The 22,848-nt window shown below is 45.8% G+C and overlaps 1 long non-coding RNA gene across 1 annotated transcript; it reads right to left on the minus strand.

The window, feature by feature from the left end:
• Positions 1-702: 702 nt before the first annotated feature.
• On the minus strand, positions 703-22,040 carry LOC139046585 (uncharacterized). The gene is made up of 5 exons (XR_011506768.1): positions 21,755-22,040; positions 20,837-21,455; positions 18,737-18,797; positions 5,516-6,149; positions 703-4,751 (listed from the first exon to the last, which is right to left on the minus strand). It is a non-coding gene; the product is annotated as an uncharacterized lncRNA (long non-coding RNA).
• Positions 22,041-22,848: the final 808 nt, after the last annotated feature.

Below are 22,848 nucleotides of genomic sequence, written 5' to 3' on the forward strand. Positions count from 1 at the left end.
ATATCTTGTATATTTTTACAAACTAAAGGAAAGGTGAGTTTTAAAACAACCCTCCTTCGAAAAGTCTTCCTAATGTGTTGAATTACTAACAGAATGCGTCAATGGGAAACTCACAAAATATCTTGTCCTTGAGTCTCCAGTTTTAGATCTTCCTGATTGGTAAATTATCTTGACTTCTGACTTCTTTCCTGAGGTTAGTCCACTTAAGACTATGTAGGAGTGCAATCCTCTTGCCACTTGAGAAGTAGTGATGGAACTCTAGGACGATGTTTGTTTTGTTTTGTAAGTATATGTGTGTGTGTCTGTGTGTGTGTACGGCAGTGTTTTCTGCATCTTGCCATGTGGGTCGACAGACTCCTTTCCGTGGGAAAAATTGTGCCTCACCACTTTCTCTGGGCTTTATTTTCATGGCTTGACCAGTACTGTCCAACAGTAGAATTTAGCACTCTATCTTATGGAATTTAAAATTTTCTTAGTAGCCACATTTAAAAGAAGTAAAAATAAACAGGTGAAACTAATTTTAATAGTATATTTTAACACATTATAACCAAGATACTATCATTAGTGCATGCAATCTATATAAAAATTAATAATGAAATAGTTTATGTTCTTTTTTTCTTTTACTGGGATCTACAAATTCATTTATAGCACGGTCTCCATTTGTACGTTGAATTTTTTCACATATGCAGCTTCTACATTGAGATACTATAGTGGTCACTGTTGTAACACGAGATTCACATATCTAAGGAGCTCCCAACATATAAAAGTTTTCCACTGAATATTCATGTCAGATGAATGATGAAAAGTCCCTAGTGGGTCTAGTAAGAAAGGAATCACTGTGGCCTTACAAGGGAAGCACACATAGAATGGTGAGGGCAGATGGAGTGTGAGGTTTTCTGAGGAGGTAGTTGGAGGTGAGGTCACAGACACATAACGTAGATGACCTTTTCTCAATGGCTCATGGCTAAGGGGAAGGAGTAGAGACAGTGATTTCTCTGTGAAATATCAGGCAAGTTAAGAGACCTTGAACATATATGAAGGAAAAAGAAATGTGGGGAATATTTAAAACAAGCTTTGTGGAAAATCAAGGAGTAAATATGCCAACACATGAAAAGAAAGTAGAATTTCCAGGCATTAGGGATGCTTCTCAGTTGATGCAGCTGATTTTGGATTTACAATGGTACCAAAATAGCATGTTGCGTCATAAAATCCTAAGACCAGCAGCAGCTAAGGCATGGCAGATGATCATGATCTTCTGGGGTTTAAGTTTTACAAGGCAGATATGATGAGTGGTAAGAAATTTTGGATGATTCCAAGGGAATTATTGAGATCATAGGCTAAGAAATCCAGGAACGGTAGGAATAAGAGAAGAGAAATTAAGCTGAGGACATGGTGATGTGGCATCACTTCTGATCTTGAGGAACTAGTATCTATTGTACGAGTGTTTGAGCAAAAATTGGTCATCAAGAATTTGTGGTGGGTTAATATGTTTCTGAATTATTTATTTTTGAACACGATCCTTTGGGTTGATGGAAATGTCTGGGACAGGGGAGTGAGTCACTCAGAGTTGGGCAGATGATAATGTCACTAGTGATTCAAGCTCTAAAGCTCTAAATGAACACCAAATGGCCAATAGGAGACAATATTTGCAAAACATATCCCTAGCAAAGCACATATATTTATAATATATAAAGAGCTCTTACAACCCAATAGAAAGAAAACAAGTGGCACTTCCTTGCTTACCAGGAGACAGCAGATCAGGCATGTGATGAGCACCATGAGTCCCACCAAGCAGATGAGGATGATGGCCCAGAAGGGGAGGTCCGGGGAGACAAGTGCTGGGCTGAGCCACTCCTGTCATTCCCCCAGGGTTCCTGCTGTCCCCCCACTGTGCTCAACATGCTTTGACATGGGTTGGCCAGTTTTCATCATCACCTAAGATCCTGTGTGCATGGTTATCTTTGATGGGGCAGAGCATCGAGATATTCCCTCCCAACCCCAGACTGGGGCTTCCTTGAGGCTTACCAGAATTCTCAGTCAAGCCACCATTTCTGTTGGGAGAGCACACTGGAAGTGAATAAAGTGGAAAATACACGTATGTTTTACTTTTTTAAATAAAGCTTTTCAAACACACAGAAAAGTGGAACAATATTGGAAACATCCATTGCCTAGATTTAACAATGTAAACTTCAATTAAAACAATATTTAATCCAATGTGTAAATTATTCACACTTGCCACCCTTGCTTTCTCCCATATTTTCACTGAAATATTTTTTCTCCCCAAAGCCCTAGTACAAAATTGTTTATCTTAGGTGTAGGTCATTCTAGTTCTTCTAGGGGGGATGCTGCCACAGCATGGCTTGATGAGTGGTGTGTAGGTCTGTGCCCAGGATCTGAACCAGTGAACCCTGTGCTGCTATGCACAAACTTAATCACTCAGCCATGGGGATGGCCCCTCACTGAAATATTAAAGTTGAGTAGACATTCTGATGTTTCACCTCATTTCAGTTTGCATCTCTGAATAATTAGGACACTTTGCTACATAATCCAAGGCCTCTATCACACTACAATACTGTAACACATTAAATCAAATTTATACCTCTGGGCACAGGGGACTGAAATTGGGCCGGGCCATCTTATGATGGTGAGGGGAGCATGGGTCACCAGTTGGCAAGCCGATGCGATCTCTCTAAATTTGTAAATTCCCAAACAATTTCTTCTCTGCCTGGAAACACACTTATCCCACTCTCCTTTACCAAGTTGTTTTATATTCATATTCCAGGATTCAGCTACAATGGAATTTCCTTCAGGAAGCCTTTTCTGATTAACACTCCCAAATATGGACTGGTTTGCATCAAATAATTTATAATTTTTAATTGCCTGTTCTTGTTACTGCCAACTACACCATCAACTCCAAGGGGTAGGGACACAGAGCACTCACTGTGTACCAAGGGAGGGTTGTAGGTCCCCCTACTTGTGCAACCTCTCTCCAGGCAACTTCATAGAGATGTGTTGTCCAATATGGAACAGCAAGTGCCTTTTTAAATTAAAATTAATTTTAATGAAATAATATTAAAGATCTGGTACCTCAGTAACATTAAAAATCAGTAACCATAAAAACCAGTCACAATTCCATCCTTCAAGTATTCGATAGCCACATGTGTGTATGCACTGGATAGCTCAGACATAGAACATTTCCATCATTACAGGAAGTTCTAGTGCATCGTGCTGATCTAGAGCATGACTTGGCAAACTACAGCCTGTGGGTCAAGTCAGACCCATTCCTATTTTTATACAGCCTGTGGATCAGAAAACAGGCCCATCCCACCACACCTGCCAACGTGGGTTCACACACAGCTGGAGGTCCTCACTGACCATCCGGCCAAGCGATTTCAATGCAGAGATAATGAAGCAGGTGTCCAGAGAGGGGAGGTGACTGGCCTGAGATCACAGAGCTCTCTGGGAGAAGGCAAGTGCCTGCTATATCCCACTGGGAGTCCTTTTCTCTCCCTCAATGATGGGCAAAGCCTGGGGGACTATGCCACCTCCTGCCAGCCTGAGAAAGTTGAATTCTGTCCCATCCCCAGGCCTCCAGATTCCCAGGAAAGACCCCAGATGTGGAAATTGGAAACCCCACTCCACCCCATTGACCAGGGAGCTTCACCATCCACAGGGACACTGTTCTTGTCCAGGGCAAAGCTCTGCTGGGTACCATTCTGGGTCAGCTGCAGGAATTCCTCACAGATGACAACTCTATGTAGCCTCTGTGCCAATGGTGAGAAATTACACGGGAAGACCACCCTAGTGTGGTTACTGCAGGGGACAGACCTGGAAGGGCACAAGGGATGAACAAGGATGTCTGGAATTCTACCCTGGTTCTAGATGCCCTACTTCTGGAGCCTGTTCAAGAGAACTTTCAGCAAGAATGTAAACATTTGTTTCGGCACTATCCAATAAAGTCATTATTAGCCCCATGTGGTTTTTGAGGGCTTAAAATGTGGCTAAAAGGGGCCGGCTCCGTGGCCGAGTGGTTAAGTTCAGGCACTCCACCATGGCGGCCCAGGGTTCAGATCCTGGGCGTGGACATGGCACCTCTTGTCAGGCCACGTTGAGGTGGCATCCCATATCCCACAACTAGAAGGACCTGCAACTAAGACATACAACTGTGTACGGGGGTTGGTTTGGGGAGATAAAGCAGAAAAAAAAAAAGATTGGCAACAGTTGTTAGCCCAGGTGCCAATCTTTAGAAAAAAAAATGTGGCTAATGTGTGTGAATGAGGAGCTAAATTTCTCATGTCATTTAATTTATACATAAATAGCCACAGGGAGAACATTTCTGAAATTCTGGAGTAAGGACTTCTGAAAATCCATACAAACAATGAGAACACTGGTAAAAACAGTCAAAATAAATTTTTTCAGGAGTCCCATCCTGCTCTCACAATACCCTCAGCAACTTTGAAAACCACCAGTCTCAGAACCATGGCATCTGTGAAAACCAGGAGCCTAGCAGCCATAATGGCTTTGGAGTTCCCAAGAGACCCATCTCCATTGAATTGTCACCATCTGACCTTCCTGGTAGCTTCTTGAAAATGTCCCATTTGTCAGAGCTTGTCTTGATTTTACTCGGAGCTTACTCGGTGAGGAAAGTCTTTCCCTAGGGTACTTGCCAGAACAATCAACAGTAATTGTTTTACATTGCAGCTGCCTGGGTGAGCCATACCAGTTGAGGCAGTCGAGAGGTGAGTCAAAAACTGAAAATAAAATAAAAATTTGGAGAATGAGATGTCTTTGAGGGTTTTGAAAAGTTCCAATGTATTTGTGAGGATCTAGGAGGCCACAAGTGCGCAGGGCAGTGTGCATGCCCAGGAAAGACTTGAGAAGGGTCAGCCTCTCACCTCTAGCTGAAAGGTTGGTTTCATATCTGAAAAATGGATTAATGTAATTCACCATATTAATAGAATAAAGGAAAAATACCACCTGATCTTGATGCACATATACAAAAGAGAATTTCACAAAATACAACATCCTTTGTGATTAAAAAAAATCACCCAACACATTAGGAACAGATGGGAACTTTATCAATCTAATAAATACCATCCTTGGAAAACTCACAGCTAACATCACACTCGATGGTGAAAGTCTGAAAATTTTCCCCAAAGACCAGGGACAAGACAAGGATGTCTGCCCTCATCGCATATGTTTATCACATTGAACTAGAGGTTCTCATGAGGGTACTTAGGCAAGAAAAAGAAATAAAAGGCATCCAGGTGGAAAGGAAGATGTAAAACTACTTCCTTTTGCAGATGACTTGATATTGCTTATAGAAAACCCTAAGAAAGAAAAGCAAACACGCAGTATGTGAATCATATCTGAAATAACAGGAGAAACCCTCCCTGTGGAGATTTGAGGAGGGTGTCCCTCAACCAGAACCTGGGCTGACTTGTTAGAGAGGAAATAAAATAGAACAGGTATAAGTAATGATCACTGTCAATCCAAACTCAGCATAAACACTCACCACTGACAAAGAGGCTGTCCCTGACCAGGGAGTAGAGGTCCCTCTGGGTGACACGGTGCATGAGCTGGTTCAGGTCCCAGTATTGCTGCTCTCTGTCACATGGGATCTCTGTCACACTCTCTGCCATGAGCCACAGGGTCAGGGTGGTAGGTACAGACAGCATCCACACTGGTGGCTGCCCCATCTTTCTCAGGCCCAGGGAGAGACGGATGTGGTAACTCTAGAGAGACGTCCTGAATCCTCTGATAATGGGGGCCAGGAGGAGGGAGGAATAAATTGGCAGTCAGTGGGAAGACTGAAAATGGGGCAGTCACCGATAGTAGTCATGACTGGCAAATGCTCAGAAAAGGGTCTGACCTGAGGGAGATCAGTCTGCAACCCAAGTAGGCTGCTCTTCTTGAACAAGGATCCAAGCTGGGGAGGAAGGAGGAGGAGGACGAGCAGGAGGAACAGAGGGTGGGGAGCAGCTGGCTGGGACTCATTCCACCAGGAGCTGTTGGGACCAGTCTCTTCAGGTGCTACAGGACATTCTCTCTGGAGTTGAATGTGACTGAGACCTTGCTCATGTCTGTTGAATACTGGAGAGTGGAAATGGTGACGTTGAGTGTGAAGGTCTTCAGGTTGTGCCCCACGGCTGCAAGAAGAGAGGAGGAGAGATGGCCATCACCGAGAGCTGGTCGGCGACCAGGTCAGAGTCCTGCATTCATTATAATGTGATGACTTCTCTCCCAGTGGCACCACCACCCACTAATGTGGTCATCCAAGTTGAAAACAGCATGTCTGCTCTGCTCCTCCTCTCTCACCTCCCAGTAACACCAATTCCACTTGCAGAATGGTCCTCAATACAGTCCTTCTCTCCATCCATGTCCCAGCTCAGGTCTTATCTTTTCTCACCTGAACCAACACCCTAACATGCTTACTGAATGCCCTGTCTAAAGGGTGTTCTCTGCATTGAACATTAGAAAAATTTTTCTGAAATGAAAATCTCATTAGGAGCACTCCTGCTCTAGTACCACCCATGGCTCCCTAATGCCTTCAGTGTTAAGTTCAAGCTTCTTGACCTGGCACTCAAGGCTCTTCCAAATCTGGCTCCTGCTAACTCTTCAGCGTCATTGATCCATTCACTCTGAGTTAGGCTTTGTGCTTCAGGCAAACCAAATTCCTATCAATTCTCCCCACACACTATGGTGTTTGTGTCTACTGGGCCTTTGCTCGTGGAATTCCCTCTGCCAGGAACACACTCCATACCCTATTTTCCTAAATAGCTCCTACTCATTCTTAAAGAGCCTAATTGGGTAAACTTTCTCCAGAAAGCCCTTCCCCTCCAAATTATGCCAGATGCCTCACCTCAGAACATCCTACCTTATGTTATAATAGTCTGTTAATTTCACAGGTGAACTATAAATGAGAGTGAAGGAAGGAGTGATTGTGCGAGTAGGGGGATGGGCAAGCCTGTGAATGAGATGAACCCAAAAGAAGCAGTGTGGGTGAACAAGAGAGAGACTGAACAAAGAGGACAGGTAGATGGATGGACAGACAGAGGGAATACCTGGATAGACAGAGGAAGAGTGGGCAAATGGTGGGTCAAAGGGAAAGCAAGAAGAATAAAGACAGGGAGGAGAAGTTGGAGAGATGGGAGGAAAGAGGATGGAAGGACAGAAGGACCATCAAGTGAACATGCAGGATGGTTGGACAGATCAACATTTGGACAGATGGTTGGATGGATAGATGGAAGGAAGGAAAGAAGAAAAGTAGGAAGGAAGGAAGGAGTCTGAGAGGAGGGATAACTGGGAAGATAACATGCCCAAGTTCAGAGGGTGCTTTAAAGGTAGGTTAAGCCTGAGGATCCCTAACTCTCAGGCTTGCGTCCACCTGACCCAGTGCTACCTGTTATTACCTGTAGAGATAAGCATATGGGTGAAAAAGGAAACCTTGACCCCTACCGCACAACACATCAAAATCAATTCCTGGACACTTAGACCAAAATGTGACAGGTAGAATAATAAAGCTTCCAGAAGATAACATAAGAAAACATCTTCATGACCACAGGGCAGCAAAAACTTCTTAAAGAAGACACACATACACACAAAAACACTCTCCAAAACAGAAAAGAATGGTAAACTGGAATTCGTTAAAACTTAAAATTTCAGTTTGTCAAAAAACACATTACAAGGTTGTAATCTATCATAACATTAATAAAAAAAAAAAACACATTACAAGGGAAATGACAAGCCACAGGATAGGAAGAGATTGTTCCAATTCCAATATTCAACGAAGGCTTCATATTCAGGATATATGAAAGGTTCAGCATTACAATAAGAAAAAAGACAGACAGCCCAACTGGTTCAAAATAGGCAAAAGACTTGAACAGGCACTTCACAACACAGAGTGTCCCAATGGCTAAGGCAAAGGTGCTCAAAGCACAGCTCATCAGGGAAATGACAATTCAACCACACTGAGATCTTCTACACAACCAGCAACGGTTAAAAACAGTTTTTAAATGCTGAGCTGACGGCAGCAAGTGGAGGGAGGCTGCAGAGCAACTGGAAGGCTTTTATACATTGCTGGTAGGAGTATGAATTCATACAACCACTTTGGAAAACTCTTGGCGGGATCTATCTATTAGAGCTGGAGATACACATACAAGGTGACTAGCAATTCCGCTCTTAGATATACACTCAACTCAGATGCAAACATACCTGAACCTAGAGAAAGGAGCAAGAATGATTACAGCACTATTCTCCATCATTCCTCCAAAGTAGAAACTACTCAAATATCCATCTACAATAGACAGGATAAATTAATTCTGGTATCTAATTCATGGTGGTTTTAAAAACTGGCCACAAATTTTTGGACACAGCCCGTAAAGATGTGAGGTTTAAGTTCCTTCCTCTTGAATCCAGGCAGGCGTGTGTCTGTTTCAATCAATAGAATAGAGTGGAAATGATGTTATGGGACTTCTGAGGGTAAGCCACTCTCAGGAAGCTCACTCGGGGAACCCAGCCCACATGCTGGTGAGAGCAAAGGCCTCATGGAGATTCTCCTCATGGAGAATCTGCAGCCAGGGCATAGCCACCTTCACAGCAACCCCACGCTGGCGATCAGGTGATGGACTCATTCCCCAAACAGAAGAGGAACCATGCGCCCTGAAGAAAATAGACCACCAACACAAGCCCTGACACATGCCGTGTCCACTTTAAGCTTGGTGTCTCAAGACAAGGGCCCAGAACAAGGATGCAGGAGCTCATCTCCAATTCTTGTGATTTTATCCAAAACTAGAGAGACTGTGCTCACCAGGCATTTCCTAAACCTCCTCCCATCCTCAAAGGATTCTCTGCTTCTGGATACTGACATTAACTTTCTTCGGTCATTTACGATCACCAACCCCATGACAGCCTTTGGAGCAGCAATATCTGAACGCTGTCTAAACAGTGCATCGGGGACTCAAAAATTCACAGAAGCAGAGCAACTTTCAAGTAGAAGTTTCCTTCTCTTTGCACTTACCCAGAATGTTTTTACTGCTTTTTCCCCCCTTATAACATCTTATATACTTTTCTTGTTTTTTCCTCTTCTTCTACATCAGGGGTTTTTAACCTGAGATCCAAGGAACCCCTAAGTTTGAAAGGCCTTCAGGAGACCCAGGAGCACTCTGAAAGTGAGTGCATTTTACCTGTGCTGAATGTGCTTTTTTTCTCAGTAGAGGGTCTCTAAAGTCTTAAAGACGTAAACGGATAATCAGAAAATTATCAAGAAAACTTCTATAGTGTCTCTCATGCTTCCCTTTGTGTTCCCCGCTAGTATCTATACACTTCCTTGCCACAGCAAACTGCTAACGAAGCATTACGATCTCCCCCCTTGTTTTCATTTCCAGACTTTCTCTTTTTACCCGCTTATAAAAAAGATGGAAGGTTTCTGCTTATGGAACTTCATTATACTGGAAGAGAGGAATAGCTTCTTGGCAATGCAATACGGGAGGGGAAAAAATCCACAAACACAAGGCTCAAATATCTTGCACTTGCTGATTCTCAGGAAAGGAACAAGCAGGATGCTTCACTCCTAAGCATTCCTTGCTGCATCCAAGAAAAATGATTTTCAAACAAACCAACTATTTTCCAGATGATTTAGAAGACAACATAGATATCTTACAGCTTTTAACCCTCTACTATAAGCCATCTTAAGATGTCAAAACATCCAAGAAAAAGCCAGCCATTCTTCCATAAGTTCTCTGAAATAGATGATGATTATGGACATTTCCCTCTCTCTCTTTCCCCATAGTGTTTTCTATTCCTAGATATTTTTCCTCAACATGTTCTAAACCTAACAAACTACTATTAATTTATTAAAAGACAACTTAGATGCAGTCTTTGGTATGAGATATTTCCTCCTTACATGTTCTTTGGCACATGCACAATGTTTCATCATGGTCATGTGTGCCTTTTGTCAGGGACTCAGTCTAATTCACCTTTATATGTCTCAGTATCTATGCGTGCAGACTATGTGTAGGTCCTCAAAGTACACAGAATGAAGGGATAGTAAATTAATAAATGAAGTTTAAGTTAAAAAGATTTATTCCAATTTCACAGTCAAATATTAAAGCCAACTAATTCTTTTTATAAGATGTATTATTTGAATTGCCTGATGTGGATCGATCTGAAAATAAAAGTGTTTCTCAAATTATGGGCTTGATCATAGTGAGAGGTGATCTAGAAGAAATTCACAGCACATTAAAAACTTCTGATAATTGCTCAGTAAAGAAGTTCATTTAACTTAATTTACTACTTTTATAAGCATTAACCTTCGGGATATCTGCTATATTTTAACTCATCCAGAAGACAAGTATTCCATAGAAACCATTAAACCATTTGGGGAAATCAGGGACCAGATAATAAATATTTTATTTCATTTGAGTTATAGAGATAGCATAATTAAAAATATGATCCTGAATATCATTGCATTCTCATATCCACACTTTTTTAACAATGGAAAATGCCAGCAAGCCAACCATGCAAAAAAATTATGAAACTAAAAATCAAAAACTGCAAAACCTCACAGCTAGTCCACACTTACAGAAAAACGGATAAAGCGATTTGAAATACTGCTTGTAATCCTTTACCTTTAAAATCATTAGTGGAGCAAAGGATCTTCTTTTTCATTCAAAGTTTTATCTTGATTCTAAGTTGTTAAGTTGGAATGGTCAACACACAAGGAGTAAAAGTAATCTTACTTTTGAATAGAATAAGAGTGATAATCATCTCATGATATTTGGGGAAAATTAAATGTCCTTGAAAATAGCAGTGGATTGAATTTAATATATTAAATAGAAAAGAAAAAGGACAAAGGAGGAATATATTGGTATGGCCAACAGCTACAGAGCAATTCCACTGAAATTCCCACTTCACTGGGAAGGAGTCAGAGGACTGCATCATGATATTTTAATTGGTCTTATTAATTCAAAATAGCAAAATGCAAAAATGAATTCTATTTGTGAGGATGCTGTGTAATGGAGCCAAGTTGGGAAATAAATGCATCACAAAATAGCATACAGAATGCAAAAAGGGGGTACTCCAGCCTTGGCCGTCAGATTCTCCCACCTAGGCTTTCACATTGCTTCTGGGAGTGGACCTATGAGAGACTCTGTCGGCCTTCTGCTGCGAGCTATGGGCAAACTGCTGGCAAGGCACTGTCAGTGCTCCTTCTGAAAAGTCACCAATGACAGCCTTTTCCTAGTCTCGCCCGTGCTCATTATCCATGTCTCCAAAACTAAACCACTTAAAACAAATAAAATGTCCTCTCATGTTTAGACCCTTAGAAAGTACACACAAGCTATAGACTGCAAACCGTCCCCAGGGAAGACGTTTTGCTTGCCATATAGATTTTTCACCCGCAAAAGATGTAACAGCCAATTGGTGGCTCTGATTTCTGTGGAATTTGGAAACGTGTGTTGCACTGCTATCTCTTTAGACTGCAGCTCGTTGAAAAGAGCAGAGGCTCTAGTCAGGGCTTGTTCACACCTGAGGACTACCATTTACAAGCTGTGCAGTCCTGAGAACTATTAAATGTCTCTAAAATGCAGGTGCGTGCCTTGTTTGAAACATCAAGCTCATGACAGCTATCACACGTTACTCCCTTATCCATGTGAGTGTGTGTACAGCACATACAACGGAACTGAGACTCAGGAAGTGGTTTAAAAAAATGTTTCCATTCTCTTCCCCTTTAAAATCATTGTTAGCATGATATCTCTTGTTTTGAGCAAGTCGTTTGCTATCTGAACTTCATAAACCAACTAGTCTATATTATTTTGAATTATTATTCAATAATTATTGAATTATTTTGAAGATATTCCACAGAAAGTTAACCAAATGCGTGCACACACACACACGCATGCACGGGCACACACTCATACATACACATATTAACATATTGAAGCAGTGTTGGAAGTGGTTAGCAATGTGGACATTATGGGCAGAAAAAAAAGAGGCATGTTTTCTCACAGCCCCTTAGTCAGGGTCTGGAAACGTTCTGCTACCATTGCAATCACACTACCGACGAGTCAAGGAAAAGGATGAAGTTCAACCTAGAAAACCACTAACACAGATCACTGTGACCAGGAGGCAAGCACTCTCTAAAAACCTGACAAATTGAACCATTTAATTCAAATGAAAACAAAGTGAGATTGTTTAATAAGAACTTGGCTCACTCTATGTCAGATGCTTCTAGAAGAATAATTCACTGAATTTACTGAATCTAAAGATAAGAGTACATTTTCAGCCACTTTTCTTTGCCCTAAGTAAAGAGACCTGTATAGAATATGAAAATGAAAAGCCTTATTAAATTCACAATGGTGCTATGTCAGAGGTCCTACTTTGGGGAGAACATGGGAAATTTTCTTTTAGGAATATAACTTTAATGATCTTTCCTTCAGAAATATGACTAGTGAAGGCCACATTAATTTTGTGAATGTATATTTTCAGGGTATACATGTATTTAAACGTTAATGAACTTTTTCTACGCCATGCTTCAGTAAAACGATCGGTCTGTTAGTAATGATGTCTCAGAGTGAGTTTTGTCATAGAATGAGAACACAGAGACAAGGACAGATTCTTAATTCATTTTTATATTTCTTATTAAACATATGGCAATATTCCCAAGAAGCCCCATTTACTTACATATTACTTATAAACTATTTCAGAGTACAAAAGTAAAAGAAAGACAACAGCACAACTTTCTCATTTACTCCGATGAAATATCAAGCGTTTGTGGCATGGAAATATTGTCTCAGAGTTATAGAAAGTAACTAAAATTGTCTTCATTTCTAGACATAGATGCTTAACAGAAGGGGATCTTGTAAAGCTTTTATAAAACATAGTCTAAGCTTCCAATTGCTTTTATTGCTTATGCATGCAAAATGTTGGAAAGTTTAACTGTGAAGGAGGTAATTTTAAGCATATTATAAACACACACCTTATAACATGTAACTGCCACATCATTCTTTCAAAAGTGCTCATTAGGATCTGAATACCGTGAAGATTTGATGCCCATTGTCTTCAATCACGAACAGGCTATATTCTGAAAGTAGACATATTTCCAAATATGTCACCCACAAAATTATAACCTAATTAAATATACATTTTTTGCCTGAAATTCTTTTATTAATATTGAATAATTTTTGTAAATTGAAATATATTTGAATATTTTTGCAATCATAAATTCATAGTCCAGCAAGAAGTCCAAACACTTGTAATAATCTTTGATTCACCTCTTTCTCAAAAAATATCCCCCATATCCTGTTGTCTCTACCTTCAAAATACTTCTAAAATCTTCACTGCTACCATCCTGGCCCAAGCCACCATCATCTTTGGGCTGACTTATTACAATATTCCAACCTGTATTATTCAGGCTCAGTGTAACCACACACAGCCTTACAAATCTCAGTGATTTTCAGCAGCATTCATTCTCGCTTACACCCCGTGGGTTCTCAGGGATGCCTGCAGCTCCACGGGGGTCTGCTGAACTTTCTGGGCCTAGCTTGGCTTGTTGTGGTACAGCTGGGCATGGGCTTCATATTCTTTTACTCTAGTTTCAAGGAAGAAGGAACAGCTGCTGTCTGCGGCATGCTGATCTCAGGGAAGAGACAGTAGCCTGAGGACAGTGTACGGGGTGTCTGGACAAAATCTAACTATACACAAGTGCATTTAAAGCTTCTACTGAAATGTGGCAAAAGTCACACCTGCTCATGTTTCATGGACCAAAGCAGGCTTATCACCAAGCCCAGAGTCAAGGCAATGGGGAAGTATATATTTTACTTATAGGAAGAAATTATAAAATCACGTAGTGACCAAGTAAATGTGAACAAATAATATAATCTATCATTTCTCCAAAACAGTATCTCTGCATTAACCCTTGTTATCTTTGCGATACTAACGTCTCTAGGGGATAACTCAGCCCAGCCTCCCTTCTGGTTCCCAGGGGGCCTGGGACCCATCCACAGCTCACTCTGGCTCCTGTACTCCTGGAGTGGAAGCCACCAGACCTCATCCGTCCCATGGGAATCAAAAGATGAGTGAGAAGCAGTGTTCTGCCAGGCCCGCCACAATCACAGCCCCCATACTCTCCCTCCACCCTGTTCTGTAGAGACAGGAAGCCCTCCTTCTGGACCCAAACATCACCCACTTTTTTAGGTGGTCCTGTGGTCTGTCATCCTGGTCAGAAGATAGGAAGATGCCTGCAGATGTCAAAGAGGCTATGAGGACATCGCATGGGATGTATGGTGGATAGGACCTGTGGATGACGTCGAGTGTGACTGTCTGACTCTCAGACCAGAGTTGAGACTCAGGGATGCTGTCTGCTTCATTCACTGAGTTATGCTAAGTGACTCCAGAAGTCCTGTATGTTGTAGGTGTTTAATATACATGTTCGAATGAACGAACCCCAATCAGAACCATCCTAGATATCTGAGTGGCTCTGGGGCCCCTCTGCCGCCCCAGAGATCCCTAATTGGCTACACCAAGGACAAGGACCAGGACCAGCTGGATGGCATCTCAAACTGTTTGACAGGGTGCTCTCCAGGTGCTTTTCCAAACTCAGAAAGGCCACATCCCAGTAATGGGTGAGGCAGGCTACTTTTTATGAGGAAGTACCATGAACAACCACAGCACATCCCACAGCCCTTTCTGCAGAGCCAGACACCAGGTAAGCACCTGCTATGGCTGATCCTATGATTCCCTACAATAACATTATGGGTTCATCTTCTTACCACCCTACTTTTCAGAAGAGCAAAGTGAAGCTGAGAGAGGTACATTGACACTCCCCAGACACACAGCTAGTAGTTGGAGGCTCACCACTGCACTGTGGAGGGGGCATCACTCACCTATGGAACAGCTGGTCCAGGACCTGTTGGGTGGTGGTGAAGGCCAGATACACACGTGGGAAGGTGGTGATGTAGGAGATGTTTCTATCCAGGAAGGCTGGTACCAGAGACTCTGCCACCTTCTCCATTGTGCCTGCCTTGGGGGTCAGCATCATGCACGCCTCACCTTGGGACATGACTGACTCCTTTTCACATCAAGGGGACAAGGTGGGATATGGAGTCAGTGGCATCACCATGAGCCATGAGGAGGATTAGTGTCTGGAGCTCAGACTGGAAACTCCCACCACCCCAGGAACTTGGGCAAGAGGAGGGATATGAATGCCCACACAGATAAAGATTCTAGGCTTTAAAGGTATCATTTGATTTTGGAGTGAATGATATAACTTCAAGGCATTTTGTCAGCTGAGAAACAATGGCACCTCCCTGTATTAACAGCCTGTGTAAAGAGCATTATCCCAATGAGTCATCAACAAACTTCCCCACTGTAGATATTGGGAAACAGATGGTTAAGGATTTCAAGTGGCTGCTGAAGATCACACAGGTCAGAACTGAGAATAGCACGTAGCATTGGCTTCATGACATTCCCTCTCAATTACCTTGGCCTGTTCCTGACACAAAGGGGAAAGCTCTGGGAAAACCATATTCCTGGGAGGACCCCAGGGGAGTCGCCAGATTCCAGTCTGGGTTCTGGGTCCACCCCAGTCATCTTGGGGTCCTGAATGTGGAGACCCCTATGTGCCCACACTTACCCCAGACCAGTGTTGCCTGTTTTTGGTCACCTGATGCACCTGCCCCTTGTCCGGAGAGATGGAATAGTTGAGCCCATCGACCAGCTCCTCCAGGACATCCTGGGTGGAGCTCTATAAAGACAGGGCTTCTCACTGAGCCAGAAGGCATCAGGAGCCTTCCACAGTGGAAGTGGCCCTATGTTATGGCAGACCTGGCAAACTAATAGAATCTATTAGGACACGCTTAAGATATTCCCTGTAGCATTGCTGAAATGGCAACAGAATTGAATCATGCCAAGGTCTAACAACAATTGAAAGGCTGAATGGTGGTGGCAATTGACTTCCTTTATGGGATATTATGAAGTCACATGAGGCCACAGCTCCTGACATGACAGGCCAGCAAAGATTTGATGTTTACTGTAAGATGACAAGTTGCAGAGAACTGTATAGAATCAATCCCGCCCCCACTCTGTGCATAAACCACCCTATCAAGTTCAATGGTTCGTAAGCCTGGGAGAAGGTCTTCAAAGAGAGTGGAGCTGACTGCTCCACAGGATACCTGGGGCGGGTCATCAGAACAGTCAAAACAGTAGCCAAAGGCTAACGTACTCATGGCCTCCTGAAAACGGAAAACAACGTTGAATATTTTCTCTATTATTCCAACAAATATGTGAAGAGTGTATTTATACCCTGCCACATAGTGGGTGGGTTACATGTGGAGGTCCAGATTCCTTTGGGAGCAGGCCTGTGGGACACTCATGTGGAAAAGCCTGGGAGGGCCCCAGGGGAGCCCCTAGATTTGACTCTGAGTTCTGGGCCCAACATGATCATCTCAGGTTCTTGGGTGTGGAGACCACTCTACACCCATTCTCACCTCAGACAATCACTGGATGAGGTTGGTGGCCTGGGGCACCTGCCACTTGTCCAGGGAGTTGGAGTAATTGAACCCATTGGCCAGCTTCTTGATGATCTCCTGAGTGGAGTTCTGCAAAGACAGAGCCCAGGAGCCAGGCCAGGAGGCATCAGGGACCTGCCTGGATATTGTCACTGTGGGACACTCCCATGAGAAATTCTGTTCCTCAATTCAGGCACAGAGGGGCATCTGCAAAGAACTCTAGTCAGGGAGGGAAGGAGATGAAACCTCTAGGACTCAGGCAACATGGGAGCAGAGGAGCTCACCTTCTCATGCTGCCAGCCGTGACCTGGGGTATGAACATGACAGGCCCACCAGGCTTCTGACACCTAACAACCTGCCCAAGAAGAGCATGCCCCTCATCCCCTGCCTTCTCCCCCAACACACACACATACACACGAAGGGAATTGGGTGTGGGCTGCTCAGGTAGGGTCACAGCTGTGGCCCACCCTGCCCTGGGCTGCCCCAGGCTGCCCTGTGTTACCTTTGGGTGCCTCCTGCCAAATGGCCAGTGGCATCAGGGATGAGGGCTGAGCCCACATCTACAGCAATAGAAAAACCTCTCACTCTGGGCTTTCTTCAGCCCAGAGCCTCTGAAAGTCTGGACACAACAGCAGAATACCTTGTTCTCTGGAATGTCTCTGGCCAAATGAGTTGGATAGGGGGCTCTGGGTACCTGGTGACCAGAGTTCTAAGTTCTGTTGGGGCCTATCACCAGGAAGTGACGTCAATTTTTGAAGATTCTGTTACCTGGTCCCCTTCCTTCAAACATGCTTACCCAAAGCCACCTCCTCCCCACCACAAGCTGTTACTGCTCACCCTCCTCCCCATGTCCTCTTCTTAAATACACAATGAGCCAGCACAGCCCTAGCCACAGCTCCCTGGAAATGGAACTAGGGTCCTAGCTTCGAGGAGACAGAGCTGAGTTCACACCTCCTTACCAGTTCTCTGTCCTGGAAAACTCATTGTGCCTCTCAGGGCCTCCCCAGTCTCCCAACCTGCACAATGGGGATCAGACTAGAATCTACTTCCTAGTCACCAGGTGTATGGGAGATAATATCTATAACACCTGTGGGCTGCTGTCATGTGTATCTAAGGCACAAACTTAGAGATGGGAGAATTATAAGAGGAGATAGGATGTAGCGTGGAACACCACTCAAAACAGGTCTGGGCTCCAGCAATGTGATATTGGAACAGCCACTTCTAACTTGGCCTCATTTGAGTGTCAGAACCATGAGGGGGTTAATGAACAAAATTCAGACACTGTCATCCTCTGGATTAAAACCTTTCAATTGTTTCCTGTTATATTTAGAGTGAGACCCAAGTGCCTCACCTCAGCCTATGAGGTGGGCAGCCTCCACAGTGGTACCCAGTGACCCCACCTATGGTATACACTTCCCTTCCACATCCCTGTGCAACCACTGAGTGGTTAGTGACTGGCTTCTGACCAGTAGAATACAGCCAATGGGATGGGATGCCAGGTCTAAGTTTTAAACACAGTCTCTCACTTCCTTCTTACTCCCTCTCTTGTGTTCCACCTCTCTCTCTCCCCCGTGTGTCTCTCTGTCTCTGTCTCTCACTGTAGTGTCCCTGAGCTGAGGAACCAAGCACAGACATTTTGTGCTGCCCTACATAGGGGCCCACACGGGAGAGAACCTCGGCAGTGGCCAGGCCAACAGATGGAAAGGAACTCGAGGTCTGAGCCCAGTCAGCATCCTGAATCCAGTGAGTGAACTTGGGAGCAAATCTACCAGTCAAGCCTCAGTTGAGGCCGCAGCCCCAGCCTTGAGACATCTTGAGCAGAAGAACCAAGCTAATCCATGCCTGGATTCCTCACCACAAAATTTACATTAAATATTTGTAATTTTAAGATACAAGATATTGGGGCAATGTTTTCAGAGAAAAAGGGGTAACTAACAGTCTACCAGGTCCCAAGATCTGGCCCTGCCCTCCTCCCTCTGCTCCTCTCTCCTCCCAGACTCTCTCTAGCTACCTTTCTAACCTCCTTCGGTCAAACTCACTTCTGCCTGTGAGTCTCTCCACCCATGGTCCCTCCTCCCTGACACACAGCTCTCAGACTCATGCAGGGCTGACTCCATCTTGTCATCCCGGTCCCAGCAAATGTCACCCAGTGAGGCCTTTCAGACCCTCCCACCCAGTGACTGCCGGGCCCTCCCTCACAATGCCCTGCTTTATTTGGGGTTAGCACTTACTCTTTCTTCCACATGTCTTCCTTCTGTGCTTTTGTCCTTCACTCCTCCAGACTGAAAGCTCCTGGAAGACAGAGACCACTTGGCCATTTTCAGCTCTGGACTTGGACCCTCCAAGGCACCTGGCACAGGGTGAGCTCTCAGAGCACAATCTCTGAATAAATAAATGGGGAGATCCTCGCACTCTTCTTCCTGCCTCTGACCAGCTCATTCTGTAGAGGTGATCACTAACCATAGGAGGTGCACGTTTGTTCTGAGGCAGGGGCATGGCCACAATGACCTCTGCATGACTTCCTGCTCCAGTTGCTCCAGCAAAGCTCAGTGGGCACCACTGAACCAGGATGCTGCCTGCCCCCTGGTGGCCAGCACCAGCACTGCAGTCCCAGGCAGGAACCTTGTCCTCAAGGCAGAAGGTCTCCGAAGCCCCAGGGGTAAAGGAGCAGGACCTGCAGGGTTTCAGGGCCATAGAAGAGACCTCAGAAGATACTCTTGCCCCCACCTTTGCCTCTGGGGTGTCTAGTTTGCTCAAAAGCCATCCTCAGCTTGTCATCAAACCTGAAGTGGGTTCACTCACCTGTCGCAAAGCAAGTCAATCTCTGACACTGGGTGTAGTAGAAGAAAGTAGGAATTACTTGTGAAATGCTGAGCAAGGAGAATGGGCAGCTAACACTGTAATCCCAAACTCCTCAAAAAGCTACAAGCAAGGGTTTTCATTTGGGGTTTTAGCTGGGGGAGGCGGGGCATGTGGCTAAAGCTTCATTGTGGCTTCCCCATGCTCCTGTGAGATGCTTGATCAGGCGGGGGCTGTCAGCAAGTTCCTCTCTTCTAAGTGGTCCTCCTGCTGTTCTGAAGGCAACTTCAGAAACCCTGGTAGTTTTGTTTCTCACATTAACTTTGTGGGTACAGGCATGGTTTCACCCTAATCCGGGGACATTTTAACCCCTTCATCCTCAGTTTCAACCTCAGCTGGGGCAATGACTCCCCCTACTTCCAGATGAGGACCCCGAGGAGCCGACTGTGAGTGGCCTTGTTCCTGGACCCCCGACTCTCAGCCCCTGGCTCTGCCTCCTTCTGCCCCACCCCAAGGCCTCATTCCCCAAGCTCCTCTCTGCCCTCAAGGGCCTTCATGGAGTGGAAAGCACCTACCCATGTCCTCGGAGCACAGTGGGTCATTGGTAGAGAACCAAGGTCTGCAGACTTTCCAAGCATGCAGAGCCCTTGGGGTCAGCCACTGCAAGCGTCCAATTTGTGGAGAAGGAAACTGAGGCCTTCTCTCCTGTAGTCCCTGTCTGTACTAAGGGATGGGGTGTGCTCAGCCCAGTTCCAGGAGCCCAGTGGGTGGACTGCAGGCCCCCAGGCCCTGTCCTCTGGAGGCTACTATGGAGATGGCCCTGCCCTATCAGGACTGAGAAATTGAGGGTCGACCTCATGCTATGGACCTCTGGACATCTTCCAGGAGAATGGATGCCCTTACTGCATTGCAGAGCTGTCTCCAACCCCTTTCTCCTCTTTCCCTTGTCACTTACAGGGCATCTACTCTCCTTAACCACCCTCCTGTGGTCCCCAACTGTGACATCGGCCCTGTTTGTGCATTCCTGTGTGCTCGTGGGGATGCAGGAAGGAAAATGGCCCAGATTGGGAGGGTTCGGGCAGGGTTCGCCAGGGTCTTAAGGGCTCTCATTTCCAAAGTAAACATGGGGTTGGAGGGGTTGGGCTGTGGCCTAGGAGGCTAGCGTTCTCACTTTTCTTCTTGACTCTGCTCACATACTATGCCCTGAGCCAGTCTCTGCCTCTTTCTGGGTCTCAGTTTCCAATTATACAAAGAGGGGTTGCATGCGGAACTTCATAAGCGCATGCACAGAAGGACATGTTGCTAGGCTCCATCACACTGGATGGAGCGGGCAGGCTCCAGTGGGCACAGGTGCACAGGCCTCCTAACATGGGCAGATGTCCACAGCAGGAGCAGCCAGGTCTCCTGTTGAGGGCCCAGTGCTCCCATGCGGCCCCAGGACAGTGAGTGCACTGGAGCCCTGCCTTCCCTCTGGCATGTGTCAGATGCCATTTGGAGAACGTTCCAGGGAGAAGGCTGGGGCTGGGGCTTACCTTGGGCTTCTGTCTGAGAACAGGAGACCGGGCAGGTGTGGGTACGGCTGACCCAAAGGTGGCCCCAGACCAGACAGCTGGGAGAAGACCAATGTGGGCAGCATCCATCTGGGTTTGTGATGGAGAGCAGTAGAAAGAGCCTGAGGCCAAGGTCAGGGGACCCAGCATTCCTCCAGGCCTGCCTCTCACTCTGTGAACTTGGGCACACCAGCTCACCTCTCCATGCCTTTGTTTATCCTTCAGAAAATGAGGAAGTTGGACCAGATCAGTAGTTCTTAAACTGAGCAATGGGGGTTGTACACGGAGCCTCAGGAGCTTCCTGTAGGGCAAACAGGGGAGAGAAGGGGCCCCTGGGCCCCCCACTTCCCTTCAAGCCCACCAAACCTGCTCCACTCTGATCACTTTGTTTGCTGGCTGTCTGCATAAGACTGCAAGATAACCCTCTGCAGCTGACAGAGACACGGGGTGGGGCACCTGTCCTGCCTTCACCCCTGCCCCAAGGACTCACCAGGCACTCGTCACTAGCCGGGCCCTGCACTGGGCATCGGGGCCACAGAGGACAGACCGACAGGGCCCCTGTTCTCGTGGGCTGAGAGTCCAGCGGGGAGAGATCGACAATCTGTGAAGAAACAAATAAGATAAATACCAGTGGTACCAAGCGCAAGTCAGAGAATTCAAACAGGGCGGTGTGGGAAAAGTTAACAGATAGACAGGGAAGAGGTGATCTTTAAGCACAAATCCAAAATGGTCCTTAAGTGCATGAGGAACATAAAGGTGGTGTTCTGGCTGGGCACAGGGGTGAGGGAGAGTCATGTGCCGGAGGCGGGAGGGGTGGGCAGGTCCCGTCCTGGAGGGCTCTGAGGTCCTCTGAGGCCCTCCCCACCGTAAATCAGCAGTCACAGCCAACACCATACTCACCGAGATGGCTGTAGGGGTACATCTTCATCCCAACCTCGCAGTACTCCAGACCTGAGGAGCGTGCCCCACGAGTCAAACCAAAACCGCAAAGCCCCAGCCCCCACCACCCAGCCGTGAGGGTCCCTTCCCTCAGAGGGGCCAGCTCTCCGTAAATAATGGAGGATCTACACGCATGTCCGAGCTGTCGCCCGGGGCCACCAGAGCCACAGACTTCACCCCGGGAGGTGTGCTGAGTCGGCACAGGCTTTGGCCCACACGGGCCAGCTTCTGCTGCTCACTCACCCTCGCCGGCCACCTCAAGCAAGTCACTGTTCCCACTGCATCCGCAGAGATTACACCTCCCAGCAGAGCTCTGAGAAAAGGAAATGAAATCGGCCCACAGGAGGGCCACATAATGCTAACTGGTTTATGACGACTAGGTTTTAATAGTCTCGTAATCTTTAAGTTAAGTTTAGAGACATGAGCCAGCACTCCCACTTCTCTGCCCCGTGCATGCTGCTGGACAAGCAGTCGGAGCTCTGGAAACACTCGGCGAGTAAAAACGTGAGTTAGCAGTGATGCTGAGCTAGTGTGTGTGTGCACTGCTCTGAGGACACCTCAGGACTCCTGCAGCCCTCCACAGTCCTAGGAGCTAGGTACTCTCATCATCTCAGTTTTATAGCCGAGGAAATTGAGACAGAAAAAGAATAAGCTATTTCCCCTATCCCACAGCCACTAAGTCTTGCAAGGCCCTCCAGCCTGGTGTCTGGCTCTGCTCAGCTGCCACCTGGAAGGAGGAGTGGGAGCTCTTGCAAAGAGCACGTCCCACCCGCTTCCTCTGATGCTCTCAGGGAGGCTGCAGGTCCCAGGGGACCTTAGTGGGAGGTGTACTGGGTCTGGTCCAAGACAGCTGCAGAAGGTCAGGTTACAGCAGATGGGTCACATGCTCCAGCCTGGACAGGCCAAGGATCTGTCACATTCTCTGTCCAGCCTTTCCCCATCACTGCTGCAGCATGCCGCAGCCTGTGCTCTGGATGGCCCTGGCTCCTCTGCTAGCCGCCCTCGATGCAGGTGAGTCAGCAACAAGATCAGTGAAATAATGGCCGTGACTTCTG

Source organism: Equus asinus, chromosome 11 (assembly GCF_041296235.1).
Source record: "Equus asinus isolate D_3611 breed Donkey chromosome 11, EquAss-T2T_v2, whole genome shotgun sequence".
Classification (NCBI taxonomy): Eukaryota; Metazoa; Chordata; class Mammalia; order Perissodactyla; family Equidae; genus Equus; species Equus asinus.